Below are 20,528 nucleotides of genomic sequence, written 5' to 3'. Positions count from 1 at the left end.
AGGTGGTAAACTAAATAGTAAACACTTTGTTGTGTGCCATTGTTCGTAAAAATTTAAAGGCGTGAGAAGAATGTTTACCTCACATCGAATTTGCTTACAATTGTTCTGTCCACTCTGCTACTAAGTTTTCTCATTTCGAAGTACTTTATGGCTTTAATCCATTAACTCCCCTTGATTTATAGCCATTGCATAATGATCAATTTGTACATGCAGATGCCAAGAAAAAGGCTAGATACGTCAAGGAGCTCCATCAAAAAGTGCGAGCTAACACTGAAGCCTGAACTAAAAGCTATGTTCAAAGAGCGAACAAATGAAGAAAATGAGTTATTATTGAATCGAGTGATTGGGTCTAGGTTCATATGAGGAAAGAACGATTTCCAGCCCAACGACGATCGAAGCTATTACCACGAGGAGATGGTCCATTCCAAGTTATTGAAAGGATCAATGAAAATTCATATAGACTTGACTTACCCAGTGAATATAACATTAGTGCAAGTTTCAATGTTGCTGATTTGTCACCTTTTGATACAGGTTTTGACTTGAGGACAAGTCGCCTTCAAGAGGGGGAATGATACGACCTCAGCCCGGGAAGTTGCTATTGAATCCATTAAGCTGCCACAAAGGCCTATCACTAGGTCATGAGCTAAAACTTTAAAGATTCTTTGGCAAGCTATGTGGATCGAGTTGGGGAGGAATAAGAAGCCGAATCTATTCATCATGAAAAGAATAAGCCAGTAGGCGTCTCTTGCAATTTATTGCAAGTTGAACTGAGATTTTAATAAACTTTAGTTTAATAATTGAGTTGCTGGATATTTATTCAACTCGTTTTAGTTTAATAAGTTTTTTTATTCTTGAACTTTATGAAGTGTTGCTCTGAATTAATCTAGTTTCTAGAGATATTTATTGAGGCATGAGTTAAGATTATTTATTCTTGCTTCTTTAATTAACTACTTGCTGGAATAGTTAATGCATGAGTTTAGTTCATTTATTTAAGTTAAGTATTTATTTTTGATATGTTTAATTAGTGTTTAATATGCTTAATAAGTTCGTTTTAAAGTTTTTATTGCAGGAGTTTTCTTTAGCACACAACCGTTACAATTCAAAACTGTTACAACTTAAATGAAGTGACGTTTCAAGTGCTATTTGAATATAAAAGAAGTAGCTATTACAAAGGGGGTTTAATACAACATTGAATGAAGTTTTAAAGAGCATTTTATACTCTTTAAATTTCGGCAGCAACCCTTTAGCTACCTGCTGTGTTTGTTCTTTTAAAAAGAATAAATTAAGCATTCAAATCTTCATTAAGGAGCTGATGTCTATTCGACTAGCCATGGGATAGCTCAAGAGTCAATTTTCAAGCTTTCGTGGACATTCATTCAGCTGAATTGAAGAGAATTCAATGAAGGAGTTATTTGTTTCAAGAATGCCCAGAGTCTTGAACTTTAAATCAGCTTTTAATTCGTACATTAAGTGAATGCTTGTGACTATTTGGCTACCCTATTTTAGCACTATAAATAGGTGTATTCAAATTTTGTATGTAACTTTTGGATGATTTTTGAATGAAACTCTGTTTATTTAGTGAGAATTACTTTTCTTTGATTTTGTTCAAAGGCTTGTTGGCTTATCTACAAAGCTAGTGGCATCAACTCGTTCTTTGTTTTATCCTGAACTTATCACTTTATCAAGTGTGGCGTTCAAACCCTATACTGAAGTTCTTATCTTTCTAGATAGTGAGTCGAGGTTTTGATTGAATTTTCTGTCCATCTCTTTAAGCGTATAAGTGTTGGGTCGACACTTATTAGTGTTGGTTCTTACTTGTTTCTTGAGCCGTTATTCTTCCATCATTTTTACTATTACCGAACACATCTATTTTAGCCATTTTTCTGAACCTTTGATATTATAAAACAATATTTAACCTATTTCACCAATTATAGTTGTAAGCTATTCATTTGTTCCTTACTTCTTCGTAGACGATCGGGAGATTCTAAATACGACTCCACTCAACACCGAGGTGGATCGTATCAATAGATGATCGAGACAGACCAATTCGAGATCATGTTGTATCAATTTTAGAGGATTTGAATCCAGGAATATTCAGACCACACATATTAGCTCAACAATTCGAGATGAAACAAATAATGTTTCAGATGATGGAAATAGTTGGACAGTTTAGTGGATTACCTACTGAAGATCCAAGACTACATTAAAGACTTTTTCTGCAGGTTTGAGACTTGTTTAGACAACAGGGTGTTACTGAAGATGCTATGCGGCTTAAACTATTTCCATAGTCTTTAAGAGATTGTACGAGAGCATGACTGAATACTCTACCGTCAAGAATAGTGGCATCATGGAATGATCTTTTCCAGAGGTTTTTGCTATGGTATAATCCACCAAATATGAATGCCAATCTTAGAAATGACATCACATCTTTTCGGCAATCAGAGGATGAAACACTATATGAAGCTTGGGAACAATTTAAAAACTTAATTCGAAAATGTCTGATGCATGGATTTAAACATTGGACTCAGATGGAGATATTCTATAATGGGTTGAATGCATATACCAGGATGGTAGTTGATGCTTCTACCAATGGTACTTTGTTGGATAAATTTTATAATGAAGCATATGATATTTTGGAAAAGATTGCCAACAATGATTATCAATATCCAATCACAAGATTAGGGACGAGAAAGAGAGCTATTGGTACTGTGGAGCTTAATGCAATCACTTCATTGGCAACTCGTGTATCTTCTTTGGTTAATATGATCCAAATAATTAAGAAACCCACTACAGTTTAAGAGATGAAAGAAGTTGAGTTATCTTGTGTTTATTGTGGTGAAGATCATGTGTTTGATGATTGCCCATCAAACCTAGCATCTATGTACTACATGGGTAATTTTAATCGGAATAGTAATCCCTATTCCAACACCTATAATTCAGGGTGGAAGCAGCATTCAAATTTTAGTTGGAATAACCAATGTTTAGGGAATTTAAACAATGTTGTGAGACAGAATGCCAATAGTGCACTGCCAAGTTATAATTATCCCATGCCAAAATAAAATGTTCAACATGATCAAGCATTGACTTCTACCTCTATTAAAGCTTTGTTGATGGAATACATGGCCAAGAATGATGCTGTAATTCAGAGTCAAGCTGCATCCCTTCGAGCTCTTGAGAATCAAGTGGGGTAAATAGCAAATGCTTTAAATTCGAGGCTACAAGGAGCATTTCCAAGAATTCAAGAACACAATGGAAGGAACAGTGCAAGGCCATCACTCTTAGAAGTGAAACTCAGCTTGATGACGTTGCTAGAGATGCCACAACAAGAGAGGATAATTCGAATAACAACCATGTAAAGATACCAAAGCCATATGAAAAGTACACTACAGCTGAAAAGGCTAAACAAAATACTGTTACAGTAGAATCAGATTGTGTTGCCAACAAAAATGCAACAACAAAATAATATCAACAACCTGAAGGATGACCACCTCTGCCTTTTCCTCAGTGATTCCAAAATTTTAAACAAGATGTTCAGTTCAAAAGATTTTTGGAGGTCTTGAAACAACTCCTTATCAACACATCGCTAGTAGAAGCTCTAGAGTAGGTGCCCAATTATGTGAAATTTATGAAAGATATACTATCAAAAAAGTGCAGATTGGCAGAAGTTGAGACTATTGCTCTCACTGAAGGGTGCACAGCAATGTTGATGAATAAACTACCTCGAACATTGAAGGACCCAGGGAGTTTTGCTATCCCTTGTTCAATTAGAAATCATTATGTTGCTATAGAATTATGTGATTTAGGAGCAAGTATAAATCTAACGCCTTTTTCTATTTTTAGGAAGCTGGGAATTAGGAAAGCAAGACCTACTACAGTTATGTTGCAACTGACTCATCGATCCTACGCATATTCGGAAGGTAAAATTGACGACGTGCTGGTAACAATAGATAAATTTATTTTCCCTATAGATTTCCTTATTTTAGAATGTGAAGATAACTAGGATGTGTCAATTATTCTTGGAAGATCATTCTTGCTACAGGTAGGACTTTAATTGATGTGTAGAAAGGTGAACTAAATATGAGGGTAAATGATTAGCAGGTTACGTTCAATGTATTTGATGCTTTGAAATGTGCAAATGAGAATAAAGAATGACATGCCATTGGTTTGCTAGAAATAGCAGTCGAAGAAGAGTTTGCAAGACATTTGCCACATCAAAATCTTCTATCTCTAATAGTTTGTTTTAGCAGCAAGTGCTCAACTCACCTAGTCAGTTGCAGAAGCAACTCAATATCTTTGAGACTAAATGATACGGCCACGCTCGAGAACGACCTTGGACCAGCTCACCCAGTGTGGCTTGCAAACTCTTGCAAGCTGACTTAGTTTGATTCCAGCTTAATGGATCTCAATTCAGCTCGATTCTAACTTATTGAGCTCAATTTTATCCTTTTGAATTTATTCATTTTAGTTGCTGTAATAATTTCATGCTTTAGCTAAGTCAATTAATTTAGTTCCAGCTCATAAATTAATGTGTTTAGTTAATTTAGTTAGCTTAGCTTAAGTTAATAAATGAGTGTTAATAAATATTTCTTAATCTGTACATGTTAAAATTAGAAGTGATTAAATGTGTCTAAAGTTGAGACAAATTTAATTCTTCTTTCAATTAATTTTGTCCAGCCGAATTGAATTTTTCTTAACTACTGTTGAATTTAATTTGAGTCTTAGTTGTTTGCTTTTAATGTGTCTTAGCTTTAGACATCTTAATTACATGTTTGAGTTTAGACCAATTAAATACGTTTAAAGTTGTGTTTAATTCGTCTTGTAGGAGTATGAATGGACGGCATTAAGATGTTCACATTGGCTGCTGCTAGGAAGCTTCCTTTGGCTGTTCGTATGGCACAATTATGAGCTGAACACCATCTCCCAAGAGCCATTTCGGGATTCAGCAAGGCATCAAGTGTTTCACACTTATCCCTATAGCTGAATAATCATGTTCACACCTTGAGACTATTCGCTTACAGCAAAGGTCAATTGAGCTACTATTTTCTCTTCCCAAGCTTCCTTTTCGTGCATATCAACAGCCCAAGTGTTTTCACACTTGTTTAAATTGGCTGAATGACGCGAACCCGGTCGCATCATGTTTTGACACAACTCGCCGACATCAGAATTGGCCTAAACTTGAAGGGCCCAAGTGCAAGATGAAACATCTCTTAGGATTGATTATTGGGCCAAAATGTTTTTAAGGACTTTTTAATTCAATATAGTTTTATTTAAATTAATAAATTTGCATATTTTTAATTTTAGACTTGTACTTTGTGTGTTCTGCATTTAATAAAGTTATGCATTATGTAACTTCCATGCTAGTTAAGTATGCATCATAAATAATGACATGCATTATGTAACTCACATGTTAGTTTAAGTCTGCATCATTAAATTAAGTCTTGCATTAAGTAACTCATTTGTCATTTAGTTTGCATTTCAATCCATGAATTTAAGCATCTTAGTTTAAAAAATGAGTTGATGGACATTTATTCAACTCATCCTAGTTTAATTAATAAGTGTTTTTGTTGAACTTTATTTAATAAGTGTTGCTTTTAATTAATCTAGTTACTAGGATTATTTATTGATGCGTGAGTTTAAGTTTATTTATTTTTGCTTCCTTAATTAACTAGTTGCTGGAATAATTGATGCATATGTTTAGTTCATTTATTAAAGTTAAGTATTTATTTTTGATATGTTTAATTAGTGTTTAAATATGCTTAATGAGTTATTTTAATGTGTTTATTGTAGGTGATGCGTCGATTTAGTGGATTAATCCGAGTTGATTAGTTGCCCAATCGTTAATCGAAGAAGTATGACTTGGTTTTAAAGTTGGAATGTGATAGAGGGTCACGCATGGACCAAAATCGAGTTGTCAAGTCACGGGAAACTCCTACAAAAACTCTAAACGCTTGGATCTGAAATGAAACAGAAAATTCAGTTTAGAATCAATTAGATCTGAAACGAAAATACCCAAATCAATAAATGATTAACCAAGAATTAAAAAAACTTATGAATAGCTAATCTTGGAAGCCAAGAATACGAAATTGAATTCAAGATAGGTTCCGAACAGCCGAATCTGAAAAGAAGAACACAAAACAGCAAGTTAATTTCAAAAAAACTCAGCAGATCACGAAATCAATTAGATCTAGGGTTTGGACGGCAATAAAGAGGGGTTTTGTGAAATCAAAATGTTTCTTGTTGTTCAAGGTTGATGCCGAGTAGATTCTTGAACGTTGAACGAGGCTGGAGACGCAACAAGAGAGTTTAAACAAGTTAGATAATGAAATCGACACAAGCAGAAAATTAAAAAGATTGAACAGCAAGAAAAATAAAGATAAAGTCCTAAGAAGCCTTGAAATCGAGAAAGATTTCACAACTCCCTTCAAACGGCTCTAATCTCCCCTCCAATGAAGAACAATCGCAAGAAGAAGGCTGGAGATGGCTGATTTATTGATTAACTTGGGATTAATTGTTCTTGTTGCGTTTCAGCTTTTCCAAACTTCAAGATCTGATTCGACTTCGTTCTTAGGCATCAAGAAACGTTCTTCATTCATAATTTCCAGATTTCTTGCTGCCCAAGTATTTCCTATTCTATTCAATTTGGGTTTCTTGATCTGACAAGTTTAGTTCTCTGTTTTCTGTTTTCATTGCAGCCAATTTGTTTATAGATCTCGTAGGACTTTCCCGTGGGTTTCTTGATCTGACAAGTTTAGTTCTCTATTTTCTGTTTTCGTTGCAGGCAATTTGTTTATAGATCTTGTAGGACTTTCCCGTTACTTGATGACTCGGTCTTGGTCTGCGCGCAATCCTTCTATCATTTGGTATCATATTTTGGGCATTTTGGGTGTTCTTGGTTGATTTCTAAACTGATATCCTTTTAAAAACATCAAACAACAGTTTTTACCCAAAAAAATTTTTGGAAAAAAATTCATTTGAGTGGGTAAACATTGTCCGATTGGTCTGAAATTTTATATGCATATTTTTTGCACTATGATAGATTATTAAAAAACCTCAAAAAATCAGTAGACAAAGTTAAAAAAATGAAAAATACGAAATCAAGAAAAAAATTAAAAAAATATTCAGCGGGTAGGGTTTACTACCGAAACTTTCCAGATAAAACATACAATATTTAAGGACATTCTAGTTTAAATTTCGTGATTTTTGGAGATCGGGAACACCTCAAACAAAGTTGTCAAGTTACTCCGCAGTTTTTTGGGTTTTTGGGTTTCAGCAATTTTTATTGATTCTTAGCTGTAGGTTTTCATTTTTTTTCCTTTATTATTCCTTTACACTATCTAGCACCTTGTTGTTTCTTGTGTTAGTAGGATTTAAAAGTGTGCACAATTCTTCCTCAGTGCGACACAAATCAATTGGAGTCTCGTTATTTTTGGACTCCTACTGCAAATTAGGATTCTTTGGTAGTTTTGGTTCATACACTTTCTAATTGATTGATATAGACTCTACTAAAGAACTCACAAGACTGAATTCTACCTCTTTGAGAATTTTATTTTTCTTTTTGAGTGATTAACGGTGAGGTTTGCTAATTTTCCTTTTTGAGTGTTGAGTGTTTGTTTTGCAGGTTTTTGAAAAAAAATGTCTAGAGTTGGTCAAGTTGATGATGACCATAATGATGTCCATGATAAATTTAAAATGATCCAACAACAGTTAGAAGAACGGGTTGCCATACATCGAACATTGAGTGCTACTATCAATGAGATGCGAGTGGAGAAAAGAGCCCAACGAGGACAACTTAACTCAAGTGCAAGGGCAGAAATGAGAGTGCCAAGAAGACGAACATCCATTGAATATTCGAGAAGAGATTCATATCATGACTCCTATTCAACGAGGAATTCAAGACAATGCAAAGCAAGTTTCGAGAGTGAAGTTTTCCAAAGGGATCATTGTTCGTCTGCAAGTCATTCCGTATATACGCAATGAGAGTCTTCCCGTTCTGATTCATTTGTAACATCTCTATCTTGTAATGAAAGGAAGACACAAAAAGAAATAAAAAGAAAAGAGAGGCAAGAGATGATGCAAGAAAATGAGCGAATATGGAATGAGATTGAGAGACGAAAAAAAGAAACAAAAGAAAAAGATGAGGAAAGGGTAGTGAGGAATGATTCCACTAACCAAGATATGAATTTTTCTGATGTTGCTACTTTTCAGGTTCCCAAAATACCGAAAGATAACTTTCAACTTCAATACCTCTCAAATGAAAGACACTTTCATACGATCAACCTAGGCAAAGATGAAATCACACTACATGAGCCCGAAGGTAAGCGAGGTAAGGAAATTTTAGCAACCGAGTCCCGTGCAGATTTGAAAATTATTGATAAAACTTTTGGTGACTTAGTTCTTAAAAGATTCCCTCATTTTGATCCGATTAATTGTTATTCTTTTATTGTGGTTGATAAAGTCATTACGAAAGGAAGCATGAGTTGTTATTCTCTCGATTTGCCAAGTGTAAAATCCGCGAATTTGTGCAAATCTGTTTTGGTGAATAAAAAAAATTTTGAATATATGTTGGTATGTATGATAAAATCCTCATGGTTTAACTTCACTGGTTTACTAAAATCTTTGTTACACTTCGGTATGACTAATCAAAATCAAGTTTTTAAACCCGGAATCTATTTTGGTATATTTTGTTGGAAAATCAAGCATCATCTATTGTGTGCAAATACTTTCTATTGTTTTGATACTTGGTTTTTGAAAAAGGTAACGAAATTTGCCAAATTTGTTTTCAATTTATATTCGTGCCTTAAACAATTTCTGTGGTTGTACATGAAGTTTGAGTTCCATTTGACAAAGGTTAACTCAACAATGGAGCTTCGACTACACTATGCCCCCGGTGAGCGAAGGTGTGTATTAAATGGAAAAGGTAAGATTGACCCTTATTCTTCTGCTTATAAAGGTAAGATGCTTGAAACTTTTGAAACACTTTTGTACTCCTCGGATAGTGACAAAGATCGTGTTGATGATTTAATTTTTATTAAACACTTAGATCGAAACGTGCTTGACTGTCCTATTTTATTTGTTGATGATCTATTTGTTTTGATGGTTGATAAAAAGATTCTTGTTTTTGATAATGCATGTGTGAGTGAATCTATAGACCGTCGATTAATGCATGGTATGATTGTGCAACTCTGTGAACCGTGTGAATCTTTTCAAATACCTACTTGTGATGATTACGTTTACCATTTGATTTATTACTCGTGATTTATTCATGGCTTGTGGAAACAATTTGAGATGATTGAATGCCTTAAAACATGTCCATCTTTGTTTCGAATATTTGACGAGGCATTGGCGAGTAAATTAGCTTGTTTGCATGGTAATCTAAATCTGTCCATTCACATGCGTTATACTTGTTTTGTTATGCTTATGATTGGACTACAAGTTCTACTTTCAATGTGGCTGACTTATCTCCATTGGATTTTTCAAATTTAAGGACGAATCTTTTTGAGGAAGGGGGGAATGATACTAGTCACAAAGGCCTTAGATGCGTATACGAAGGAAAAAGAAAATCAAGATTCAATTTCCTATTTTTTAAGAGAATCAAGAAACCGAATCTTGGTCCAATTTTGCTGTTTTGAGCGAGTTCAAGAATCAAGAAAATCAAGATTTCAAATCTTGGAAATCTTGGTCCAAGAAACCGAATCTTGCAACTAAGGTGCATTGGATCTCAGTTACGAGCATTAACGAGCCAATTTTGGGAGAGAATGGATTACAATCCCAAGTTCTTGAAGACAAAGGCCAATAAGATGTTCCAAGCCCAATCAAGAAATTTAAATTAAACTTAGTTGAAAATCAGGCCAAATTGTCAAAATGGCCCAATTTGTTAAGTTTTAATTCTTTAAATACTTAGTTTCCATTTTTAGACTTTATGAATAAATTTCTATGTAAAAATTCAGTCCAAGAGGCCCATTTAAAGTCCTTGGCCGAATTTCCCCTTTAAAGTAAAAAAAATAGGTTTTTTTTTTAGTTTTCCTATTAGGACTAGGAAAAAAGTTAGAAGGCCTATATGTATTGCTTGGCCAGCCACCCTTACACAACATTATACTTGAACAATACACTTGAAATCAGATTTTGATTGCTTGCAAATTCTCTTGAGTTTTTCTTCAAGAATTTTCTCTCGAGTTTTCTTTAGAAGTAGTTTTAACAATCTTTTAGATTGTGGGAGCCATCTTCAGCCTTCTTATTGCCATTGTTCTTCATTGGAGGGGAGATTAGAGCCGTTTGAAGGGAGTTGTGAAATCTTTATCAATTTCAAGGCTTATTAGGACTTTATCTTTATTTTCTTGCTGTTCAATTTCCTTTTTAATTTCTGCTTGTGTCGATTTCATTATCTAACTTGTTTAAATTCTCTTATTGCGTTTCCAGCCCCGTTCAACCTTTAGGAATCTGATCGGCACCACCCTTGGACATCAAGAAACGTTTTGATTCTCCAAACCCATCTTTCTTGTCGTCCAAACCCCTCTTTTATTGTTTTGATTATTTAAATTTCAGATCTAATTGATTCTACATTGGTCTTGCTGTTTTGTTTCAGATTTATTGTTCTTGTTCGTTTCGACCATTCCCAAAGTTCAAGATCTATCTTTACACCACATTTGACATCAAGAACCATTCGTTAATCATATTTTTTTTAGATTTCTTGCCGCCCAAGTACTCGATTTCCTATTCTGATTTGGTTTCTTAATCACTTGAGTTTAACTTGCTGTTTCATTTTCTCCAGGTCAGATTCGGCTTGGAGAGTCATTCTTGCTATTTAGATCTCGTTTCTTGGCCTCTAAGGAACCATATTAATTTGTGTTCTGATTATTAGCTAATTATCCATGGTTTTAAGGTTTTCGTTTCAGATCTGGTACTGATAAGTTTGATTACTTTGTTTCGTTTCAGATCCAATTGTTTAAAGCTTTCTTAGGAATTTTCTCGAGACATGGCAACTCAATCTTGGTCCGCGCGTAATCCCCTATCAGAATGAGAATAGGCTAAGTTTGGGTTTATGGAAATCAAGTTGGATCGAAATAGAGATGGTAGATGTTTTTAGGTTAGGTTAGAAAGAAAATGGTTTAAATTTGGTCGAAGATAATTTAGGTTTAGGCAAAGAATGGTTTAGGTTTAGGTATGATTTGGTTTGGATTTGGTTGAAAACAAAACGGTTGGAAAATGTGGTTGACGGATAGGAATTGGTAAAATTGGACTCAAAAGGTCAAGAATGAACCAACACTAAAGTTGAGTGTTGACCCGAGACTTATAGGACCTTAGGGTGCTCGAAATGGTAATTTTGGGACCTTGACTCGATACTTAGGTAAGTATGAACCAAAGGTATTAGATTGAATGCCACACTCGGTTTAGGGAGTGATAAGTTCAGAAAAAGATACTCGAGTAGATGCCACTAGAAGCTAGATAAGTCTTACGGGTCTCGAACAAAATTTGAGAGAAAAATAAATCACAAATTCGGTAGCAATTCATTAACAATATGCCAAAAGTTCTTTTACAAAATGAAGTAACAACTATTTATAGGCAAAGCTTGAGCTAGCCGAATAGCCACATACATTCTTAAGAATTAAGCAAATAAATCATTTAATTGTAATAGCTAGATTCGGCTGAATGAGGAGCTCCAATAGTCAACTTCTAGATTAAACAATGTACTTGGGAAATTTAGAAGATGCATGGCAGTAGCTAGGTTCGGCTAATGAGCTTAAATAAGCTCATTCAATGTGCAACTTTTGCTGAAAATTTACCAACAATTAAAGAGTTACTGAGCAGTTTTTTGATGTGTGAAACTTTTGAACCGAACAACCAATACATGTGAAAATATGTCCAGCACTGTGAAAGGAATAAGTTCAGCCGAATGGACAACTTGGGAGTAGGAATCAGCAACTCCTTTTAGCCGAATAGACACCTAGGATAATCAACCATCAGCACACCAATTTGAATGCATTCCATGCATGGTGCCGTCCAAGAACATGTACCTGAAATTAATTCATGCAGTTGATTAATTAGGAGAACACATTAAAACAAATCAGCAAGACAGAATAAATTAGCTTAATAAAATTCGGCTGCACCATGACAAATTAAAATGTAGCTGACAAATTAAATACAAATTAATTGTAGCTGAAAAAAAGACAAATTAATTTCATGTCTTAACCTAGGACGAATTTAATAAGTATTAATTAAGAACATATTTAACATTAAATAATTTAATGTGTCTAGATTTTAATTTAATCAATTCACTAAAGATATTAATATAGTTGTATTTAACTAATCTAACTAACTCAAATGATTATTCCAACAACTATATTAATGTATAAATTAAGTTGAGATGGATTTGAGCTGGTTCAAGCTCATTGAGCTGATTCTGAGCTTAATTCGACTTGAAAAATGTTTCAAGGCAGGCTTATGGAGCTGGTCGGATCATCCTTGAAATGTTCAGTGATACGAGCTCGCCCAAGAAGTTAGATGCCGAATCCATGGAATTGCCTTTGGGGCCAATCACTCGAGCACGTGCCAAGAAGTTCCAAGATGTCGTAGTAAGCTATATTGCTCGAGTGTGGAGTGATGGGTTGGCTGCATATAAAATGCCCAGCTCAACTAGCTTGATTCGCACTTTTCTACAAGCTGATTTTAGCTCGTATCAGCTCATTTCGGCACTTAACTAGTTCAATGAGCTGATTACATTTATTTTGAATAAATTAAATGTGTAGTGTTAAGTTAGATTCAGCTCAAATCATTTAATTAAATAAATGTGAATCTGGACATTTTAATTTAACTTATTAAATGTGTCTAATATTAGTACATGCCTTTAATATGTCCCTATTAAGTCATAAATAACATATGTTTAGTTTAATTACAAAGTTTTAATGTGTCTAGATTAAGACAAATTTATTAGGAGCTGTTAATGAATTTGTCTTAGCCGATTTGATGTGCAGAATTTTTATGTGTTTTAGCTACTGATTTTATGAGCCTTAAATATGTCTTAGCTGAATGTATTTGATATTTTTTTCAGATGAATCAGCTAGCTTAAATACAAAGGAATTCAATTAAGGAGGAGCATGTATTTGGGCACATGGATGGACGGCAATTAAAGTGCAGCTGCCTTGTGACTTTTCGTGCAGCTCAATGGACTTCCAGCTACTGCTTTGAGCTTCTCCAAGGGTTAATTTCGTGTAGAGCAATGGCCAAAGGTTGCTTCATAAATTCCAGCAGCTATTTAACTTGGTGGCTGCTCATATTCAGTCAAAGAAGCATGTCTTTTCAAGCTAGCCATTTCTCTTCTCCAAAGCAGCCATTAAGCTCTTTAAAACCATTATTTGAATGTGAATTTTCACCATTAAAAGGGCCAGCTGGATCATCTCGTCTAGAATGCTAATATTCAGATTTTTATTTCATGAATGTATCAAGGAAATTTCTAGGAAGTTTCCTAAAGAAACTTAAGGCATAAAAATCTAATTGAATAAGTTATTCAGCTGCCTTAGTCCAGCCTACAAATAGACCATGTAATTCACATTTGAAGGTTAATGAACAATTTTATAACTTTGTTAATTTGTGAGTTTGTTTTCAACTCTCGTTTTTCTCCAAAGACTTGTGAGACTTATCAAACATCTTTGTGGCATCAAACCTGTCTTTGTTTCTATCCGAACTTATCACTTCGTTAAGTTCAATTTTGAGCTTAACTTATTCAATTAAATTATTAAATTGTTGATTAATTTTTGGTTAATTAAGTTATAATTCTGCCTAAATTGATTAAATACATTCTATGCCGTATTAATTTAATTGTACCCCAATTCAACAATTTAATTTTAATTTTATTTCATGTGCAGGTAAGGAACATTTTGATGCCCGTATAAGCTCAATTTTGGAAGTTAATCCGCATGATTAAAGCTACTGGATGGGGATGATCATTTGCTGGTTTTGAAGAAATTAAATTGGCATTGGAAAAAGAAGAATAGTTGGTCCAATTAAATTACAGCAGACCGAATATGCAGCAAAATTAGCAAGGGAATTATTTAATTTCCCTCTTGGAGTGGTGACCGACTTTAATTAAAGTCAAGTGATTATGTTCAACTTTGAGAAGTAAAATTGAAATGAAACTCTACATGAGCTGGAGTTATTCTTGTGCGACGGTTTCAGCTAGGATAAAGGAGGATAAGATCAAATTTTATTTGAATTATTGAAGGTTAATATCATTACTCCTTTAATAGAAGTGACCAACAGTTGAAAACAAGGAAGAAAAAAACAAAGGAAGACACGGCAGAATAGGAGCGTAGCATTCAAGCGAAGAAGAAGTTCAAATTGAACTAGCCAAAATCGATCAAGCAGCGTAACAGCAGTCTAAGATTTTAGCTAATCGAGAGAAGGGAAGCTCGACAATTTTAGGCACTTTCTTCTCCAACATTCAGTCTGTAATTTATGTTGTTTACAATTGATTTCTGTTTCGTTTCGATTGCTATGAGTGGCTAAATTGATTAAGCTCAGTTAGACACTTATGAAACTTAGCACAAGGAATTTGAAGGTTTATTTTGTTTAAATTCAGATTTAGCATTCTTGAGTTGCTAGTTCTATCGTTCAAAGAATTTTTCTAAATTAATTAGATTGATCACCTATCTAAGTTAGGACTTTTCTCATAATCATCTAAGTATAATTGAGTTATCGAATTTCTTAATTAAACTTAGAATCAGTGATAATAAATTAGCATGCCGCTAATTAACGCAACTTCGGATTTAATTTTGGAAGCCGCTGGAGGATTTTCTTTAATTCACGCAAGGTGAAATCTCTAAAATACTTAGTGCACTTTTAATTAAAAATTAAAGGTAGGTATTCAAGTATGAATGTTCTCTATTTGAATTCGAATTTATTTGGGATAAGAATTCATTTGGTAAGTGATTTTCTTCAGCCTTGTTGCTAGATTAGACAATTAAAATAATTAAATGACGGTAAGGACTTCTGCTAGGTGGATTAAGGAGTTACTAACTGAGCACTCTTTCTCTTAATTCAACAACCTTTCCGCATTTACAATTTATGCTACATTTTATTTTTCACCAAAGAGTATTATTAGAGACCCCTCCATTTTTCCTTTCTCCCATATGTTTATATTAACTTAATTTCAATTCTTTTCAAATAGGTTTAACACGAGCTTCTTCGAGGGACAATTCTGTACTTACTCTATATTACCAGTTAATATTGGTTGAGTAGGGGATTAAATTCGGTGGACGTAACGATAGCTATCAAATTTTGGCGCCGTTGCCGGGGAAGCGATGTAGTCAAATCTATTTGATTTTCAGAACTTACTTTGTTTTCTTGTTTTTGTCTTTGCAGGTAGATTAGTCCATTTAGTATATGTTATTAAGGAGCGGATGATGAACATCGACAGACTCTGTTAACATCATTGATCGGCAAGCCGAATATCCCAACTTCCACGAGCCTAACATTTCAGAGGATATTAACATGGCCAACCAGACCTTGAAGCAATTGGCCGCAGCTAACTTGGCTGCGCAACCACCATCTATCACGTATCCCACCTTTGATAGGCCATTAAAGCTCAATTCGGGATTTCTGAATTTGTTGCCAAAATTCAATGGGTTACCAGGTGAGGACCCTTACCGTTATATTAATGAATTTCTAATTACTTGCTCAAATATGCAGCCAGATGGCATTGAAGAGGAACAAATCAAGCTCCGAGCTTTTTCTTTCTCATTACAAGGTTTGGCGAAGGACTGGTTATATTATATGCCGCCAGGCTCATTCACAACTTGGACAGGGTTACATAAAGCTTTCCTTGAGAAGTATTTTCCGGCATCAAGAATAGGGTCAATCAGGAAGGAAATTTGTGGAATTAAGCAACTGTAGGTGAATCACTATACGAGTACTGGGAAAGATTTAAACGGCTATGTGTGAGTTGTCCATAGCATCAGATTAGTGAGCAGCTCTTAGTGTAATTTTTTTATGAAGGGTTGACACCACAAGATCGAGGAATGATCGATGCGGTGAGTGGAGGTGCATTGGTTGATAAAACTCCTGAGCAAGCCCAAAATTTGATCACTAATATGGCACAGCTCAATTAGCTAATTTAACGGCTATGGTAAGTAAGTTGATGACTGGAGGTACTGCGAAAGCTTCACTATGTGGCATTTGTTGTTTAGAAGGACATACCACAGATATGTGTCCGACATTATAGGAAGGGGAAGCTAACGCCGTCTTTCCAAATCGGAGGAGGTATGATCCATATTCAGCTACCTATAATGAGGGATGGAGAGACCACCCCAATCTTAGATACCAAAACCGTGCCACACCTCTAGGATTTGAGCAGCAAAATTCTTGACCATATAATATGTCACAGCCAACCCATCAAAACCCGAGTACCGAAACCAAGACCCATTCCATGCTTGAACAAATGATGAAGATGATGGAAGATTTCAGTCTTTGGAATCGGCAGTGAAGCAATTGCAAACCAGAGCCTCGTCGACCAATGTTAATCTTGGGAACTTATAAGCACAGGTAAATAATTGGTTACCGTCACAGCCTGTGGCAAATCCAATGGATAATGTCAGTGCTATAATCTTGCGAAGTGGGAAGGAGTTGAGATCGACACTAAAGAAGGTCCAAAACAGCGACAAGGAAGATGAAACTGAGGTAAAAAAGGTCTGATTTAGTGATATTGAAGAGGAAAATTTAGCCTTGCCAAAGGTTGATTTACAACCATCGCAAACAGCACCAAAAGAAGCAGGGAAATCACATTTACAACAACCCACTGCTTCGCACGATGCAGTAAACTTTGAGCAGGAAATGAGGGTTCCTGAGCTTAGAGCACAAGCAAGTCAGAACGCTAATAACCAACCCCGGTCTTATGTGCCGAATGTGCCATTTCCACAGCGTTTGAGGAAGGAAAAGTCAGACGACATCAATGCCGAAATTCTAGAGACTTTCCTCAAGGTACAAGTTAATATTCCATTAATTGATGCAATTAAACAAGTGCCTAAATATGCTAAGTTTTTGAAAGAATTATGCACATCTAAAAGGAAATTAATTGGAAATGAAAAAATTAGCTTTGGCGAAAATGTATCTGCGGTATTTCAAAAGAACCTCCCAACTAAATGCAAAGATCCGGGAATGTTTTCGATACCTTGTAAGATAGGAGACCTTAAACTTGATAGGGCTATGCTTGATTTAGGAGCTTCTATAAATGTCATGCCTAGGAGTATCTACGATAAAGTTCAATTAGGAGCATTAAAAGACACAAGACTGATAATTCAACTTGCCGATAAAAGTAATGCCTACCCTGATGGCGTTTTAGAAGATGTTCTAGTGCAAGTAAATGAGTTAGTTTTTCCAACTGATTTTTATGTTTTAAACATGGGACCTAATGATAATTCGATTGATGTACCCTTACTCTTAGGAAGACCTTTGCTTAAGACAGCTAGAACGAAAATTGTTGTGCATAAAGGGAATTTAACTATGGAATTTGATGGTGAGATAATTAAATTTTATATATTTGATGCTATGAGATATCCCACTGATATTAATTCTGTATTTATTCTTGATGTAATTGACAATTTTTTCAAGATGTTTATGAATTAGGGGATGAGGACGAGTTGAAAAGCGTTCTAGCTAAGAGCATTTTTGATATCGACAAGCATGAATTTATCATTTCGGATTCTTTAATTGACTCAGTTTGCGCATTAGACTTGCCCAAATTGACACGATTCAAGTCGATTCTCCCTAACCTTACGGTGACTGGTAAGCAAATTCCTTCATTGATTTCACCTCCTAGATTGGAGTTAAAAGAGCTGCCCAAAAATTTAAAGTATATTTATTTGGGGGAAAATCAAACTTTACCATTGATAGTGTCGATTTCTTTAACCGAAATGCAAGAATTCAAGCTACTTAGAGTTCTTAGAGAACATAAAGAAGCCTTCGGTTGGACACTAGCCGATATTCGGGGCCTTAGTACGACTTTATGTACTCACAAGATAGCCTTGGAACCAGATACAGTCCCTAAAAGAGACCCCCAATGTCGATTGAATCCACCAATGATGGAGGTAGTTAAGACTGAAATTTTAAAATGGTTGGAAGCCGATGTCATTTATCCTATAGCCGACTCAAAATGGGTAAGTCCAATTCATGTTGTACCTAAGAAGGGGGAATCACAATAGCTACCAACGCAAAAGGATTAGAGATTCCCACAAGAGTGCAGAACGGTTGGCGGGTTTGTATAGACTATAGGAAACTGAACAAAGCCACTAAAAAAGACCACTACCCCCTCCCATTCATGGATCAAATGTTAGAAAGGTTAGCTGGTCGCTCACATTTTTGTTTTTTGGATGGCTATTCAGGTTACCTAGAGGTACCCATCGCACCTGAGGATCAAGAGAAGACCACTTTCACTTGCCCATTTGGAACTTATGCCTTCAAGAGAATGCCCTTCAGATTGTGCAATGCACCATCCACGTTCCAACGAGGTATAACGAGTATTTTTTCAGATTTTATTTCACATTTAATGGAAGTGTTTATGGATGACTTTACTGTTTATGGTGATTCATTTGATCAGTGTTTGCATAATCTTGTGTTAGTTCTTAGGCGTTGCATTGAGACTAATCTGATTTTGAATTTTGAGAAATGTCATCTCATGGTTGAAAAGGGTGTAGTATCGGGGCATGTCGTCTTAGCTAAAGGATTAGAAGTCGACCAAGCCAAAGTCGAGGTAATTAAAAATCTACCTTATCCAAGTACTGTGAAAGGAATTCGATCATTCTTGGGACATGTAGGTTTTTACCGTCGGTTCATCAAGAATTTTTCGCAAATATCATCATCTTTGTGTGCGTTGCTAGGTAAGGATGTGGCATTTGAATTTAATGAGAGTTGTAAAAAATCTTTTGATGAATTGAAATTGAAATTGATCACGGCTCCTATCATTCAAGGACCAAATTATGCATTACCCTTTGAGATTTTATGCAATGCTAGTGATAGAGCTGTTGGTGTGGCACTTGGGCAAATAAATGGCAGGGAGTCTTATATTATTAGGTATGCTAGCGAGCTATTGAACCCAGCTCAATGCAATTACACCACGACTGAGAAAGAGCTCTATGCCATAGTCTTTGCCTTAGAAAAATTTAGAGCATATTTGTTCGGAGTCAAAGTTGTTGTATTTTCTGATCATAGTGCTCTTAAATATTTGTTGCATAAAAAAGAAGCCAAGCCTCGACTAATTAGGTGGATTTTGTTGTTGCAGGAATTTGACCTGGAAATTAAATATAAGAAAGGTAAAGAGAACCTTGGGGCCGATCATTTGAGTAGGTTAGAGACTGGAATTTTGAGGGATGACTCGAGTGATCTATTTCCTGATGAACGACTTTATAGTATGTCTAGTGTATTCCTATGGTATGCCGACATAGTGAACACTTAGTGACTAGAGAGTTCCCTACGAATGCACCTAGACATTTGAGAGAAAAAATTAGGAGTCAAGCCCGATTCTATTTATGGGAGGAGCCGTACCTGTGGCGATTTTGTAGTGATCAAATAATTAGGCATTGTGTCGATGATAGTGAGATAGATTCGGTGCTTAATTTTTGTCATTCTCGAGAGGGTGGGGGACATTTTGGGCCTAAGAGAACAGCTCATAAAATACTTGAGTGTGGGTTATTTTGGCCGACTATTCATAAAGATTCATATGCATTTTGTAAAAATTGTGCATCATGTCAAAAGACCGGCAATTTAAGTAGCAGAAATCAAATGCCATTACATAATTTTTATGTTTCTGATATATTTGATGTATGGGGTATTGATTTTATGGGCCCTTTTCCTTCTTATTTCGGTTATCTATACATTCTTGTTTATGTTGATTATTTGTCGAAATGGGTAGAAGCATTCCCAACTAGGGCTGATGATACTAAAACTATGGTGAAGTGTTTTAAGACCAATATTTTAAATAGATATGGGGTACCACGGGCTATAATCAGCGACAAGGGAACACATTTCTGTAATAGAACCTTGAAAGCCTTATTTGCACAATTTGTTGTCACCCACAAAGTATCGACAGCTTATCACCCTCAAACCAATGGGCAAGCTGAGAGTAGTAACAAAGAAATTAAGGGGATTTTAGAGAAAATTGTTAAGCCCAATAGGAAAGATTGGAGTCAAAGGTTAGATGAAGCATTATGGGCTATTCGAACGGCTTACAAAACGCCAATTGGGATGTCGCCTTACAGGGTTGTTTTTGGGAAGGCATGTCATCTTCCCGTGGAGCTTGAGCATAGGTCATTTTGGGCTATTAAACAATGCAATTTGGATTATAGTTTGGCAGGTGAAGAACGCAAATTGAAGCTACAGGAGTTAGAGGAGCTACGTTTGGAGGCATATGACAATTCGGTCATCTACAAGGGTAAGTCGAAGGCATTTCGTGACTCGAAGCTGATTCGCAAAGAATTTAAGGTAGGGGAAAAGGTACTATTATTTAATTCTAAACTTAAATTGTTTCCCAGTAAGTTAAAATCAAG

The 20,528-nt window shown here is 35.4% G+C and overlaps 1 non-coding gene across 1 annotated transcript; it reads right to left on the bottom strand.

Annotated features, from left to right (window-relative positions):
• Positions 1–2,405: 2,405 nt before the first annotated feature.
• LOC121222813 (small nucleolar RNA R71) lies at positions 2,406–2,512 on the bottom strand. The gene has a single exon (XR_005920184.1). It is a non-coding gene; the product is annotated as a small nucleolar RNA R71 (small nucleolar RNA).
• Between the last annotated feature and the right edge of the window lie 18,016 nt (positions 2,513–20,528).

Source organism: Gossypium hirsutum, chromosome D10, assembly GCF_007990345.1.
Source record: "Gossypium hirsutum isolate 1008001.06 chromosome D10, Gossypium_hirsutum_v2.1, whole genome shotgun sequence".
Lineage (NCBI taxonomy): Eukaryota > Viridiplantae > Streptophyta > Magnoliopsida > Malvales > Malvaceae > Gossypium > Gossypium hirsutum.
The sequence above is the reverse complement of the archived record's forward strand: the minus strand, read 5'-3'. Positions and strand labels throughout refer to the sequence as shown.